We start from the raw sequence: 17,591 nt of genomic DNA on the forward strand, positions 1-17,591 counted from the left end.
AGGCTGAAGTGCAGTGGCGCAATCTCGGCTCATTGCAACCTCTGCCTCCCAGGTTTAAGCAATTCTCCTGCCTCAGCCTCCTGAGTACCTGGGACTACAGGCACGTGCCACCACACCCAGCTCATTTTTGTATTTTTAGTAGAGACAGGGTTTCACCATGTTGGCCAAGCTGGTCTTGAACTCCTGACCTCATGATCTGCCTACCTCAGCCTACTAAAGTGCTGGGATTGCAGACATGAGCCACTGCACCCGGCCAAAACCACCTTTTTAAAAAACTGTAGAAAGACCTAGTGAGAGGCAGATTATTAAAATGGAGAGAATGGGTTTTGAAGGTTTAGTTCTAATCTTATCTCTATTGTTCTAACCTTGGAAAAATTACTTACACTGTATGAACCTCAGATTCCTCATTTGTAAAATGGGGAAAATAATATCCCCATGCAGAATTAGTGTCACAGTCACCAAGTTCTCGGCATCAGGGAGGCACCACAAGGCAGTGGAGCCTGCACTCAGTAGAGGCATAATGTGTGCGCCTCATGTTACCAAAGATCTTGGAAAATCTCAATTTAAGATTTGGGGACACATGTCGTTACTAAATTTATTACAAGTTTCAACTTTCAATTTTGAGCATCCCGGCAAACAAACCCACAATAACCTATTTAGTATACCACTGACATAAATATGTTTTCTAGGGAAACCAACACTGTATATTTTTAAGGAACACAAGTCTACAAAATCATATCTTGCTTTCATGCCAACCTAATTGCCACAACTAGCTCTAAGACTCCATTTTAAACCTAATTGCTTCAAGGTGGCAAGAAACATATAGAACTTTATTTGTTTAGGCGATTTGCAAAAGGAAATACAGCCTGTCACCATGAACGTTCTATTGATGTGGTAGGTGGTTGTTCGCTATGAAAACAGAACCATTTAAAATTGCGTAGCACTAAAAAGCACAGAACTCAAACACCAGGAGAAATGAACACTCTCGTTGCAGTGAAACGTTGGTATGATATTGGCATAAGGGCAAAAGGAATTCAGAAATGACACAACAAACTTACTCTTTTTCTTACTCTTAGTCATTTAACCCCTACTTTCACTTTCTAGTGACAAGCATACATTTTTCACATAGAAAGAAATACACAGTTATAAAAGATTATTTCACCCCTACTAAAATGAATAGTATATATAAAGGGCAATGATACACAAAGGTTACAGCATATGAATATGAAATTTGTATATGCACATGAAATTTGTTTTTCCTTTGAAAACAACACAGGTTTAACCATGTTATTAAGCATAATTTTAACAAGTAATTATGAGTGCTACTCTCAAGGGTGTAAATGATGAGTGCTACTATTCGCAAAGCAAAGACATGGAATCAACCTAAATGCCCATCAAGGGTCAACTGGATAGAGCAAATGTGGTAAATATACACCATGGAACACTATGCGGCTATAAAAAAGAACAAAATCACGTTCTCTGCAGGGACACGGATGGAGCTGGAGGCCATTATTCTTAGCAAACTAACACAGGAACAGAAAACCAAATACCTGTTTGAACGGAGGCAAGACGACGCACTTCCAGGTTCTTCATCACCATCTTTTCCCACTCCCGCGAAAACGCAGCCGGCGCCGGGGAAGGTGCAGATCAACCGGGCATGCGCCAGGTGACGTCAATCCGAAGAGACCAAGATTTACCTGGTCGCACCTACGGAACGCCCCCGACACGCCCGTGCCCCGCCTATTGCCCTCCCACTCCCAGAAAAGCCGCTCCCGGCTTTTTACCCTCCACACCTTCTTCCCTGAAGCTAGGTGACCAAAAATAAATTTGCAGTTTTGCTCCTAGCCTTGCCTACTGGCTGGTTCTTTTGTGCTCGCTCTGGTGGTCTTAGAAAAACAAATCAATACCCACATATTCTCACTTATAAGTGGGAGCCAAATGATGAGAACACATGGACACTGGAGGGGAACAACACACACGGGCCTATCAGAGGGGAGACTGGGCGGAAGGAGAGAATCTGGAAACATAATTAAAGGGTACTCGGCTTAATACCTGGATGCTGAAATAATCTGTAAAACAAAACCCCATGACAGAAATTTACTTATGTAACAAACCTGCACTTGTACCCCTGAATTTAAAAATAGTTTACAAAAAGATGTGTAGTACAGTCTCAAACAGAACAGAGGCTGTAATTCAAAATACTGCTATTAAATTACTTTAAAATAAACTTTCCTTAATACTTTTAAATTGCAAATGAGAAAACAGATATGTACACAAAAGAGTGTTAATATAAGTTTAGGTTTTTCAAGGTGTTATTTGTTTGTTAATTCATGTGTTTCCTTTTGTTTCAGTTGTTGCTGTTGGTTGTGTGTTTGGGGGTGAGGCTGGGGATATTTGTTTCCTGAGGACCTCTGCATTTTCTGACTTTTATTTGAATGGTGCTAAGGCAAACTGAGAAAATTCAAAATTGTGTCCAACTGTTTGACTTCTCAAGTCCAGTACCCAAACAAAAACTATGGGATTACATCAAAGGGCATAGTAAGGATTCCTGGGTTAAGGAGAAAAAAAGTGTGTAACGTTCCTAACTAGAGTGATGGAGTGTGAACTATATAAGGAAAGCTATCATCACCACTGACAAATATTTGTTATGTAAGGCACTAGCCTCCCTGTAAAGGAAGACAATACCAATGAATTCAGAATGTAAGTGACCCACAGCCTGGTACTGAAGTCATCCTGGACTTTCCTGCCTGTGTCCACACAGATAGGAATCCTAGTCATGATGAAACTGAACATCCACACTGGCAGTTAGCTCCATGATAGGACATGTGAGCACAAATAGTTCAAATTGCTCAGAGGGAGAAAGTCAAAAGCACATTGTGCAATCTGATTCTTTGGAATGTCAATGTGAGGCATGAATCACCTGACAGAATTTGCCTCAGTCCATTTAAAGACATTATTCAAAGGAACTCATCTACACATCACTGCCCAACAAGGAGACATTTCTCTTACAAAATTAAATAAGATCCTCAGACAATTTTTTCACAGCAGGTATCATGACTATTGAATGTGTGATAATCCATAATGTGTTCAGTCCTTGTGGATTACAAAGGACACATCACAGAAAACTGCAGATTTGGTGACAACCTGGCACTAAGAGTCAGAAATCCTAGATTCTAGACCATGCCAAACCACTTCCCAGACAGGTGACCTTGGACAAGTACCTTCATCTTGCTGAACTTTTATGTTCTTCTTTGTTAAAAATAGTAGTAAGAGTTCCTGCAGTTTTCATCACACAGAGGTTGCACAGGAATCAAAAGAAAGTCTATAACAATATTTGATAAAGTTTAATGCATGTGGACATTATAATAATCATAATAATTACTAACATATTTTTATTATACAAGCAAAAGCTTATAAAAATAAATTTTTTAATTCAAGTCATGAGAATAAATGAGACTCTTCAGAGAACTTGTAATATAAGTCAGAAAGAAGCAAAAGAAAATAAAAGCCATAAGGAACACTAATACTTAGAAATAAGGCAGACACAAGAGCCAATAAAGAAGTGAGAAGGTGAGTTTGTAGAAGTGTCAGGGAACTAGGGATGTTCTGTATTACAGATGCCAAGACAGGGGAGGAGTAATCATCGGCAAAGTACCTCCCAAATCGGTCAAATAGGATAATCACAACTAAATTAAAATCATTAGCTTTGGTAACTAGAAAGTCACTGCTCTGTTTCTATCAACTGGTTTTTTTTCTTGGTAGGGTCACATTTCCTTGCTTCTCCACATGTCTAGTAATTTTAATTGGATATTTGATATCAGCACTGTTGTTCAATGTCTGGATTCCTGTCTCCCTTTAAAATACTCGGTACTTTGTTCTGGAAGGAGATTAACGTATTTGAGGATCAGTTTGACCTTTACAAGTCTTTCTTAGGATGTTTTTAAACTTCGTCAGAGAAGGTTTAGACTAGCTTTTGCTCCAGGTTTAGGTGAGCCCCGCACTTAAGATGTGGCCTTGGTGGAGCCTCTACTGAATGCCCTGGTCTTTCCAATCAGGCTAGCTGGAGCCCAAATGTCTCCCAGCTCTACAGGAGCTCCAGTAGTTTGTGTTTGTAGTTCCATGACAGTTATCGTTTCTTGATAGTTCTGTACCCTACACAAGTTCAGGTTACTATTCAGACAAAGACTCAGGGAAAACTCTGAGTAGATTCTGAAGCTCCTTCTCTGCTTGGCCCTTTCTAGTACCCTGCCCCCAAAATTTCAACTGTGCATTTCCTGTGCAAGTACCTTTATTCTCAGTCTTTCTGAACTTTGATCTCTATTAGCTTATCTCAGTGAGACTCCAAGCTCTACTTAGGCTGCCTCTTCCTGGGCCCTGGTCCAGAAGCACTATCCAGGCAGAAAGCCAAGGCATCTAGGGCCCACCACATTAGTTTCTTTCCTGCCATGGATTATATTTCTGTGCTGCCTTTATTTTTAATGTCTAAAAAACATTTCTTTTTCAGTTTCCCGAGCTCTTTATGTCATGAGGACTAGCTCAGTACCAGTTACTACATTTTAGCCAGAATCAGAAGCCCACTGGAGATCTTAGGAAAAACATTTTCAGTGGATTTAGGCATAAATGAAAGAAGGTAATGAGCCAGCACATACAAGCAACTCTTCAACAAAGGGACGTAGGTAGACTGAACAGTGACTTGTGCAGAGATCTTCATCCAAATTACTGCTATTTGGTTATTTATGACTTAATCTAGATAGTATTTCTTAATGTTTGACTCTATGTGGGTAATAACTGTGTCTACTTTGGTTAGTCTTGTATCTTCAGTTAACACAATTCCAAAAACACTGGCCCATAATTGGGATTTAAAAATACTTAAAAAATGATTGCTGAAAAAATAAATAAATAACAAATAAATGAATGAATGACTGGAAGAACCAGTCTCCACTTTCCAAATGCTTAAAAGTGTAGTGTTATGTGAATATAACACTTGTATGTCATATTACATGGAAATTTTATTTCTACATCAAGCCTCCTTTAAAAACAATTTACTTTGTTTCTAGTGGAATGTGCCCTACTTGAATCTAGAACATGACCCTTTTGCAAAATTGGTTGTCTTTTTGTGAACTTTGAGGAATGCCAACCAGGAAGGAACAGTATGCATTATGAGAAACTTGAGTAGGTACACCAATCAGATGACAGCCATACTTCAGAAACACATCTTAAAATAAATGAACAGCTCTACCTGGCCAAACACAACCCCAACAAATGATTGTTCCAGGCATCTTAACAGCATACATGAGAAAAAATGAATTCAGACTTATACAAAATAACTAAAATGTTTTTACCTGCAAGACATATTTTGGTTTTTGTTTTTTGTTTTTTTTTTTTTTTGAGACAGAGTCTCGCTCTGTCGCCCAGGCTGGAGTGCAGTGGCCGGATCTCAGCTCACCGCAAGCTCTGCCTCCTGGGTTCAGGCCATTCTCCTGCCTCAGCCTCCCGAGTAGCTGGGACTACAGGTGCCCGCCACCGTGCCTGGCTAGTTTTTTGTGGGTTTTTTTAGTAGAGACGGGGTTTCACCATGTTAGCCAGGATGGTCTCGATCTCCTGACCTTGTGATCCGCCCATCTCGGCCTCCCAAAGTGCTGGGATTACAGGCTTGAGCCATTGCACCTGGCCAACAAGACATATTTTGTAAGTGAAGGCAAGTAGCTTTTGCCTTTACTGGATAATACCAGATTACTAATTGATCACACGTGAGATATTGCTAGGTTAGACTTCTAATGAGTGACTTTCAGAGTCTGATGATGAAAAAGTTAAAATCTTTAGGGATGCTTTCTGCACATATTGTCTTCTTAGCAAGAGATAATTGAGGATTTATACTTTCTGTTAGAATGAGAAGTTTTCTGAACTCAACATATTGTGATACTTATTCTCCGTAATTGTGTGCTGCCATACTCCTACTCTACACTAGGAAAATAAGAGGAAACTAAAGCAAAATGGCTGGAGAAGAACAGACAATCTCACACATTGACAGAAATACAAAATGACCTTATCTTATAAAAAGGAAATTTGGAAATGCCTAACAGGATGTATATTGAAATATTTATGGAGGAAATGATACGACGTCTGGGATTTGCTTCAAAATATTTGGTGAGGGACAGGGTACAAGGTAAGATTATAGATGATGCAAGACTTGAACTCTTTCACCCTATTTGATTTTACTTTCTGAAGTTCTATGGATTAGATAGTCACAGGGGTTAATGATCTACTATTTTAAAAATATAGTGGCAGCTGGGTGCTGTGGCTCATGCCTGTAATCCCAGCACTTTTGGAGACTGAGGCAGGCTCATGGCTTGAGCCCAGAAGTTTGAGGCCGGCCTGGGCAACATGAAGAAACCCCATCCCTACAAAAGATTAACTGGGCATGCTGTGCATGCCAGTAGTCCCAGCTACTCGGGAGGCTAAGGGGTATCGTTTGAGCCCAGGAGGTGGAGGTTGCAGTTATTTGACATCGCACCACTGCACTCTAGCCAGGGCAACGGAGCAAGAGACCCTGTCTCAAAAAAAAAAAAAAAAAAGTGTAAATAATATCACTTGGCTTCATTATATAAAACCATATCATATACACCTCAGTCAAGGTATCTACCCTTCTGATCATCAGTTTGTTCTCTTGTTTAAAAAGGGCCAAATCCTTTGTCTACTTCTTAAAGCAAGGAAATGTGATCATAGAAACTCTGAAACCTCTCTATGTGCATAATGTTGAGAGGTGGATAAAAGGAAGGTAAGACGTACTCAGTTTTTATTTAATGAATTTTTTGATGATAGTTAATTTTATTGAGCAATTACTATGTGGTAGGAATTATTAGCAGGGTTTCATGCGCATTAACTCATTTAATCCTCAAACAACCCTGTGAGACAAGTATGAACATCTTTTTATGGATGAGAATACTGAGGCAATCGAAGGTTAGTTAAGATGCCCTAAATTACACCATTTAGGTGTCACTGGCAGGCAATGGAGTGAGGATTCACAGTCAAGCAGCCCTGTGCTCTTAAGCACCATATTCTGCTGCATATTTATTTGATGTATTTTTGCTTATTGATATTTGTTATCAATCACTATTGATTATTGCTATTTATTTGAAAGCTCCGATAGGAAAGATAAAGGAACAGAAAGGCCTCTATGGAAATATTTGAACACCTGGTCAGGCTAATGATTTAGTTCCTCAGAATAAACATATTTGTGACATGTATATTAAGAGAAGCTAAGCACTGAACAGGGAAGAGCAGAATGGAGGAATTAAAAGACCACTGAGTCAGTGCTTTGATCACTTTATTGTCCCAAGTCCTTGATATCCCCACACTCATATGCCCACTCAGCAGAATAAAGCCCCTGAAGTTACCAGAATATTTAACTATTATATACTATCCCCCAAGCATTCCCCTTGAAGGAATCACTCCCGTAAACAACCAAGGGGCTTATCAAGATATAATTTCCAATCATGTACACTGAGTCATCTTTCAAAGATAACTTGTGGAGAATACAATTTCTTCATCTAATGATTATCCAGGGGGCTTTGGCATTTCTTACCAACTGCCCTCACTGGCAACTGCCTCCCTTCACATGGCTTCAGAGAATTTTCCTGCTAACAGAGATTGCTCAGGAAATAGCTATAAACACCTATTATCTCCCTTCCCAGAGCTTCCTTTAACAATAAGACCCTTCCCTTGGCCATCATTTCCGTCATTATTTTGACTTCTCCCTTGTCCCTTAAGTCCAATTAACTGATTGGAAACCTTCCCACCTAATCTGCCATTCTTGCTTCCTTTCCATTCCCAATGCCACTGGATTTGGCTGGACCCCATAGTGAGCGAGGAAGTAAAAAGAGATAGCTAGGGCAAAAATTCCTCAGTAGAACTTCCTTTCTAACAAAAAGCAGCCCAAGAAGACATGTGTCTTCTAACAAAGAGCAGCCTGAAAGATTGTGCTGCAAACATAGATAAGGAAGCTGGAAGCTTATAGCGGGGAGCTACCTGCAGCTGCTGCACTAGAAAGGGGTACCTGGAGCCAGGCATATCCACCATGAGGGCTCCACCTCCCACTTTTGTTTTTCTTTTTCTTTTGCACATGCACATTAGGAAAGCAACGTGGAGTAGCTCAGGCAAAGGATCCGCCTCCATAATAAAAGGCTGGAGTGGGGGCTGCCAGAGATTCGCACTCCATGCAGATGGCACACCTGGTCTTAACCGGCTTTTCATACCCTATGTAGGTAAAATACTGCCTCCCCACTAGCTCACTTATAAAAACCTTTTCATTTTACTGTGGCACGGCAACCCTTGTTGGGACCTCTCTCTGCAACAGAGAGATGTTTTCTTTCTTTCACCTATTAAACTTCTTCTGCTGCTCAGACCTCACCCTTGGTGTGTCTGCATCCTCGATTTCCTCAGCTGCGAGACCAACGACTTGGGCACCCACCCAGGCAACAAGGTCATTTCAATAAGGGAAGTAGCAAAGTGTTTTCAATCTCTGTTGCCAAAAATTGGCCTAAGGTTTCCCTCTAAAAAATGTAACCCAAAGCAGACGTGACAAATATTTGCTACATTTGATAATAAGCCAATAAATTATCTGCTAATAAGTGACTGAAATATTTAGCACACATCTGCCTTATTCTGATGACTGATCACATTTCTAGTTCCCCTGTGGGCTAAAACAATATGCTTTCCTTCCTACACAAGCAATACTTTATGCAGCGACACAAATTTTAAATCTGAATACAAATGCAGCAAGTTTTAATTCTGCCTCTCATTCTCCAGCAAAATCACAGGGAAGAAGGAAAGCATCCTTAGTCAAAAGGGGTACAGGGACATAGAACCTCACCATGCTGCAGTCATGCAGGCAATAGAGAAAGATGGTGGTGGTTCCCTGGGGCCGTGGCAAACAAGGTCCCCTCTCACGCAAGGGGACAGGGGCAGCACTCCTACCATCTCCCCAGCGATATAGGAGTTAAGAAGGAATGATTTAGGCAGATAGCAAGGGCATGGGAGTCCTGGGTAAGGCTTTTCTTTTTAATGAAAAGCAGCCCCAAATCATTTTCTAACAAAGAGCAGTCTGCAAGCTGGGAGCTTGCATAGGTGAATGCCAGCAGGAACTAGGGACTAGATATTTTCAGAATGACGGCTCCATCTTCCCTTCCCTGCCAGCCAAGTGTATTGTGAGGAGCAGACAAGATGGCTCTGATCAACTGGAAAGCCGATTTGCATAATAAGATTAGGGTAGGGCTACCAGCCTTCCCTGCACTCTATGTAGATATCATACCTGATCGAACCAGTCTTTGAACCCTATGTAAATCAGACACCACCTTCTCCAACCTATTATATCTCTTTTGGTCCACCGCCTCCCCACTTTTCAGATCTCTCTCTCTCTCAAAGAGCTGCTCTCTTCTCTCCTTTCTTCTATCTATTAAACTTTCCGCTCCCTAACCTGCCTACATGTGTCTGTGTCCTGAATTCTTGGCGTGTGACAACGAACCCCAGGGTGTATACCCCAGACAGCACAGCCACTTCACCAGCAGGGACAGCAGCCCTCACATGAACTGGAGATGAACTGGAGGTGAGTCTGATGTCTTGGAATTTTGAGGAAAGTGGGTAGAAAGTTGCCAAGCAAGCTGAAGAGAAAAGCAAAAGGGATCATGTTCCAGAAGAATCCTTAGCAAGACAACAGTCAGAACTTCAATCAAGGTGATTGATCTGAAAGGAGGAATTAAATGTACATAAAATACAACCATGTGAAACCACAGGTATGTTGTTGAACTTTATCTAGACACTAACTGTGAAAAAGCCAGCATGGGTTATTGATGAAGGACATTCAGGAAACCACAGTTTTGCCATGCTTATTTAGAGAACCGAGACAGTGGTGTTATCAGTCCATAGCTCAATTGTAAAATTGGGATGACTAGATGTCCCAAGACCATTCTGTTCCTCAGCCCTCTCGACACTCACCTAAGAAGCTTCCGAATTTACCACTTCTCAGTCATTGTAAGGATGCTGGATGTCATAAGGATGATTATGGAAGAATGGGTGCGTTCTACATAGAGAACATGGAAAGTCACAATATTTTCTTTTATAAATTGATATTTTGGCATTTATATTAGTTCCCCTAAATCTAAATAACCATGGGAATATTGACAAATTTGATTTTCCTGAACTTTAAAGCCGAGGCTAGATACTAACCACAGTGACTTTATCTATGTAGTACCACACTCTACCAGCTGGGATGTCTGGGTAACAGGCTCCCCAGATTGCAGCCTCCCCTCCAGCACCAGGTAGGATTACGTCTGTTTGTTTTCATTTTAGCTACGTAGGTTTGCCAAATTTTGTCACCTGCGGCCTTCAGTTTTCTCATATGTAATATGATGCATTGGCCCAGTGTTTTCTGAGAACCTTCAATCTCTGTGAGTCTCTTCACTGAAAACATTGTTGACTTTCTTTTTTTATTGTTCTGTTTTTCTTTTCAAGGTCAAAAAAGCACTATGGTAAAAGTCTGTCAGTAAAAAGTGAACCTTGGGGCTTGTTCCTGAGTTTGACATGTTAAACAAATTAAAGAACTGTTTTCAACTAATTAGTCACATCCTTCTTCAATTCCTATGGGAACATGGATTAGTTGTGCATGAGAAAGTCAGCCAATTTTGGCTGGAAGATGTCTTTCAGGTAGGTAGGCCACCTGTGATGGAGTGAATCATTGAAGAAAGTCTATTTTCTTGTGGCATAAATGCAAGCCTGAAGATTACATGTAAGCTGTCATACACGTACCTCCTAAATGCAATTCCTCAGAAGTGACATGCCATCATCATTCACATTAATGTCGATTTGTGCAACTACATTGTTTGAAATAATCAACCAATTCATCACAGTAGGTATTTGGGAGGAGTGAGGGAGCTTTCTCTGTCCTAGTGAAAAAAATGACATTTCTGTTTACCATTTGTCAGTTTTAAGTAATTAATAAATGTCTGTAATAATTTTCATATTTTGATATGGTATTCACTTGTAAGGATATGCAATTTTTAAGAGTTATGGTGAGAATGTTTCTTCCATAACATTCAGCTTTAAAAAGTTTTAGAAAACTATTCATTATGTCTCAAAAGTTAAATGCATGATAAATGAAATGCCTCTTACTGGTTGCAGTTTTCTAAATCTAAGTAATGCCTATTACTTTGATATTTAACTCAAATATATTAACAATAATTGAAAGCTTTGGAGTGCTACAGGTTGATAATAAGCCTGAAAGTATAGCATAGTCATCTGTATGTTAAAATGTTTATTCTTAAAGCCAACATAACAAAGAATTGTGTCAGTGTTTCTAGCTGTCCCCCCAGATCTAGCTCCTGACTGATAATTGTCAATAGAGTCAAACACACCTTTCTACGGCCAGCTCCACTTCTCCAAAGCAAGCTCCTCTCACTTCACCACCAGAAACCACACTGGAACCTGGAATCTAAAGAATGTATTTGCATTGTCAAAGAACTCACTCTCTCCCAAAGGGTCCACCCTGGGATTCCATTCTAGTGACTTTACAAAATGCTTCTAATTACTCATTAGTTAGTTTCCATAATCCGCTTAAGGACTTGTTTACTTGTTAGCAGAGAGGGTGGGAATCTAGCCTTAGCAGTCTGTGTCAGTGCAACATCATAAATAAGATAAACATTATCTGAAGTGATCACAATGTTCTTGAACTTCTGAGCCAGAGAGAATCAAGAGTGTGTCACCTTCCTTCTGATTTTCCAAATGAGCACACGGGAGAGGCCTCCCTGAAGTCACCCTGGGAATGTGTCTGCCTCCAGCCCCATTCACAGTCCCTGGCACTGCCGTGTTATTAGATCGTATTCAATGAATGCTTGTGGAATTGAATCAACACCGCGTGGATTTACACCCTTTCCTGTCAGATAGCTGGTACTAAAAGATACAGACCTGCACTTCAGCCATGCCTTTAAGATGTTTCATACTCTGATGCAGAGGAAGATGTCTCTTGCCATAACAGAACCACACCGAGAAAGATCAAACAAGATCACACCAAGAAAATGCATGTACAGGTAAATCTCATTTGCAATTATTGCAGCAGGCACCGAGTCCAAAACATTTCACCTGAGGGTCAGCGTCTTCTCTAAGTCCTGGCACAGGAATACTTGAGCCATGGAGATGTTCAGTGCATTGTGTAAATGACGTTCCTTTCATGGAGACGAATTGGCATGTGGGGTCTAAAAGCCATTCTGTAAGACATATTCCAAAAATAATTGTTTTGGTACTTTTTCAGACTGCGTATTTTAGAAAAAAATAAAAATAAAAAAAAGCCCTTAGCCGCTAGGTCACACGTACCAAACAGTAGTTCATTACGATGCAATAAGGCCCCGCCACACTTACTAATTTTATACTAAGAGGATGAAATGATGTTGTCTAGGGAACAGGATAAGAGGAAAGGGGTTTAGGAACTCAGAATTTTATTCTGGCTCTGATGCTAATTTTCCTGTGACCTCAGCCAAGTCCTATAAATTGTTACTATCTGCGAAGAGAAGATAATGGACAAGTCTCACAGGATAGTTGTGAAGATTAATTAGGCAGCTCATTTGAGATTCAAAGTGCTGTGAGCCCACAAGAAAAGTCCTGGGGAAGAACAAAGGCGGGGCCCACACTTGTTTCAGCAGGCCGGGGACCACACCAAAGGCACTTCAGGGATGCATTTGGTGGCACCCCGGTATTTGTTAATTAACTGGTATTAGGAAGTCATTATGGTTACCAGGGGTTAATGGAAAGATTGAACTTGCTAAAATGGGCCATAGAGGCGTAAATCAAGGGCTCCTTTGTTCAAAGGAGGATTGGGTCCATCAGTATGAAGCCTAACTGGAGTGTGCTTCCTGGCCTTTCAGATATCTTTCGGAAATCCAGAGCAGGCTGTGGGTAACATGAACATCTTATTTTTCAGTGAAAAATGAAATCTTTTACTTCTCAATTTGTCCAAGACAAAAATTATTTCAGAGAAAACAAACAGAACAAGTTAATTAGTATGCCTTCAGTGATCCTCTGATGGAAAAGTTCCATCCCTGCATCCCTTACACCTACAGCTACATGGTGAATGCTCACACGTATGCATACACACACGCACACACACACACACACACACACAGAGCTGAATGAGAAGTCTAGGAAGAAGCCAGCATAACACTCAGGGAAGGAGCCCAGAGGAGTCTCCAGCTTGCACAGAAGGAACTCATGTGAAGTGCGCAGCATAGAATGAAATAGATCCCAGAGTTTTCAAAGCGAGGCTCAGCTTTGCAAGAGAAGCTCAAATGAATACAAACCAGTCAGGGAAGTTGTAGAAGGAAGTGAGATGTTTGACTTTTTATGAAAGGTGTCTTTTGAGGGCAAATTTTGTGAGAGTTATAAGAGGGAGGGAGGAGTACGGATAAAGATCAAAAGTCCCACATCCCCTAGGCCTGTTTCCATGTCCCTCTCATGGTGGAGGCCTGTGTGCATTTCAGCAGGTGCACTAAAATCCTGACATCTCTAACCAGCCCCAGTCGTCCTATTTGAATATGACTCTATATAGATGACAAGCCTGAAAAGCCATACATCCTGCAGCAGCCATTCAGTCCTTGAAAGAGCACTGCAATTCTACCTTGCCAGGAGAATTTGCTTTGTAAAGAAGAAAGGAAAAAGGGAGAAAGATAAGAACAAGCCGTAAATAAAGCAGAACTAAGAAATGAAGCAGGATGATGCCCCTTGAAGGATAATACAAGACGAGTAACAGGGCTCAGAACACGTTATCCTAGAATATGGCATGCTGGCATTTAAGGAGATGGCAGAAGCAGGAAGGTCTCTCTGACCTTCTTCCACCATTCTCCCCCGAAGCAGGCCATGAAAGAATTCTCCGGCCTTTCTCTAAAATAAGTCACAAGACTCTCATTACAAAAGATTGTCCCCTGTATTAGGAAAGGAATGAAGACACAAAGACACCAAGAGGCATCTGAACAAAGGCCTTGCTAAGTTCCCCCCATTTTATAACCATTAGGTCACACCCACTTTGTCCAATCATATTTCTGCATGACTGTCCAAGTCTTCGTCAAACCTAAATATCCATGTATTTCCGTTTCTTTGGGTCTTCATTTCTGAAGTCTCCCATCTTACATAAAACTTACATTAAATACATGTATGTGCTTTCTTCTTGTGCATCTGTCTTCTGATATAGTGGGTCTCAGCCAGGCACCTGCCATGACTGAGAAGCATAATCTTTTCTCCTCTAGGCCCCCTTTCTGTCCCTTCCACTGGCCTGCACAAAGTATTGGAATACTTATCGAAGTATCGAGTTCTAGTCACAGGGCAGTAGCTACATTCTGGATGGGCATCCATTATTTCCACTTGATTCTCACGGCGTGAAGACACACAGTTAAGTCTTGAAACGGATCAATGTCTGGAAAAGCAGATGCTGGGCCTGACACTATGCCCTGCACAACGTGGATATTCTGTATCTAGACCTCAGTGCCCTCCAGAGAGAACAGACTCATTTTTCAAGATTACTACCTTTGACATTATGAACACTGTGCTGGAGTTTCATACTGCTTTCTTTCTGGTCTTGGAATTTCTGTGGCTTGGGCTAACAAACCCTGCTAGTTGTTAGGGGCAGGGTAAGGGGCAACCATTCTTGTTTAAAGTAAGGAAGGCCTTCCTCTTCCAGCCTTGCAGGAGCCTTGGTTGTCTCAGGGGAGTAACCTGGGGAAAGATCCTAAGTGCAGGCTTTATCATCATAACCACAATGGAAAGGGAAGACAGCTCCCACACACCCAAGGCAGCGCCAAGCCTGTTCTTCAGAAGGAGCCCTGCCCTCTCTTGGCTCCAGTCTCTCCATGGGAAGCTCTGGGTTCCCCAGCAGTGTGCACTGCCTGGCACTATAACTGCAGCCCACCCAGTCTTGTCTTCTCTAAAGAACAGCATCACTGTGTCATGCAAAATCCTCCAACACTTTGACTATGTCCTACCACAACAAACCTACAATGTACGTACTTGGCTTTCCAGATTTCTTATAACATAGCTGTGCCCTGCCTATTCAGAAGCATTTCCGAATATTTCCCCAAACCCACTGGGGCCACTTGGGCTTGTCATCGCACTGTCTTCCCCATGATCACACCCTGATGCACTTGCCTGAATGTCTTCCAGTGAGTGGCTTGCCTTTCCCAAGGGATCAGACCCGTCCTGTCTCCCTACTGAAATCCTTCCCCAAAGGCCTTCACTGACATTGCCATGACCCAGGGAACTCCCTCGACGTGGAATTTCTTGGCCGTTTGTATTTTTGACTGCAGGGCTTCATGCTAAGTCACTGTGTTAGCTCATCACCTTTTTAAAAGAAGACCCTGCCCATCACCCTTTCTACCTCCACCTTGCTTAATTTGTCTTCATAGCATTTATCATTACCTGAAATTAAGTTACATAGTTATTTAATAATTTTCCTGCGATCCTAGTGATAGATATATCCCATGAAGGTCTGCACCTTGTTTATATTGTACATGAAATGTGTCCCCATTGTGTATATCTGCATGGAAAACAAGAACACAGTCAACCACAAATGTTTGCGTGCCACCTATGTTGGAGCACACTGTTCCAAAAGCTTTCTTTGTTTTATTAATTTAATCCCCACAATAATCTGATGAGGTAAATATAATTCTTTCTTTCTTTTTCTTTCTTTCTTTTTTCTTTTTTTTTTTGAGACAAAGTCTCACTCTTGTCCCCCAGGCTGGAGTGCAGGGCATGATCTCAGCTCACTGCAATCTCCCCCTCCCTGGTTGAAGTGATTCTCCTGCCTCAGTCTCCCAAGTACCTGGGACTACGGGTGTGCACCACCACATCTGGGAAATTTTTTGTATTTTTAGTAGAGATGGAGTTTCACCATGTTGGCCAGGCTGGTCTCGAACTCCTGACCTCAGGTGATCCGTCCACCTTGGCATCTCAAAGTGCTGGGATTACACGCATGAGCCACCACACCTGGCTGAGGTAAGTATAATTATTACCCCATTGACAGAGGAGGAAACTGAATCACAGAGGGTGTGCATAAAACCCTTATGCACACTGCTAGCGTGTGGCTGAGCCAAGACTCAAGTGCAAGAAGGTTGGGTCCAGAGCTCGAGAGTTTAGCTGATTGATGCTACATCATGTGTACTCAATAATTACTTTGAATAGTCTGATGAGTAAAAATCATTTTCTATCAACTGTAGGTTCCTTATGGCATGGAAACACGCATGCACTTTCTAACCCCATCCCTATCTCAGACCTAAGCAGGTAACATGACCCTTAGTAAATTCAGTGCCCCAGGACTGGCCAATACCACAGACCCTGTATCTTAAGGATGCTCTCACCTGACTACGTGCACACGACTGAGAAAACTCTTCACCACCTCTCCAATCTCTGTTCCATACATCAAGAAACACTTGGGAATTGCTTTGCAGGAAGAATTTTAAAAATAAAAATGATGTCTATTAATATGTCTCTTACCAAGAAGTGCTCAGCACATGACCTGTAGAAGTCTGATGGTAACTTCGATTTAAAGGGGCCTCGGTCCCAATGCCATTATCTTGCCAAATGACCTTGAAAAAGCCTTTAGTCATGTGCACCTCAGTTTTGTCACCTGTACAGTTATGATGACATTGGTATCTCCTTTCTTTTTTTTTTTTTTTTTTTTTGAGGCGGAGTCTCGCTCTGTCGCCCGGACTGGAGTGCAGTGGCCGGATCTCAGCCTCACTGCAAGCTCCGCCTCCCGGGTTCACGCCATTCTCCTGCCTCAGCCTCCGGAGTAGCTGGGACTACAGGCGCCCGCCACCTCGCCCGGCTAGTTTTTGTATTTTTAGTAGAGACGGGGTTTCACCGTGTTAGCCAGGATGGTCTCGATCTCCTGACCTCGTGATCCGCCCGTCTCGGCCTCCCAAAGTGCTGGGATTACAGGCTTGAGCCACCGCACCCGGCCGTATCTCCTTTCTAAAATCTATGTGCCTCAAACACAGTCAGCACGAAAAGATATTAACTGTCATCATTAATAAATATCATCAATGACTCTCATCCTACTTGCATAGGAGGGAAGGGAGAGTTCTGAACATAAGACAAGTAGACATAATACAGACTGTCTAGAACTTTTTAGCCCTAAGATTGTCTGAAGATTTTTACCTACAATATTAAATAATGCCATGTATATGTTACTCCATAAATAGTTATTGAGTGGCAAGGATGAGAAGGGATGAGCCATAGTGGTCGATCTTAATCCTAATTCCTCCTTTATCATGATTTTGATACTACAGTGCTTTGAAACCCAGGGGAACACCATTGACATTCCTAGGAGTTAGGAAAAGGAGCCATCAGTCACAGGGGCCAGGACCGAGGCATTCAGAAACAAAAGGCGAGCTGGGCGCACTGGCTCATGCCTGTAATCCCAACACTTCGGGAGGTCAAGGTGGATCACTTGAGGTCAGGTCAACATGGTGAAACCCCATCTCTACTTAAAAAGAAAAAAAAAATTAGCCGGGCGTGGTGGCATACACCTATAATCCAGCTACTTGGGAGGCTGAGAC

The sequence above is a fragment of the Colobus angolensis genome, unplaced genomic scaffold (genome assembly GCF_000951035.1).
Source record: "Colobus angolensis palliatus isolate OR3802 unplaced genomic scaffold, Cang.pa_1.0 Scaffold13, whole genome shotgun sequence".
Classification (NCBI taxonomy): Eukaryota; Metazoa; Chordata; class Mammalia; order Primates; family Cercopithecidae; genus Colobus; species Colobus angolensis.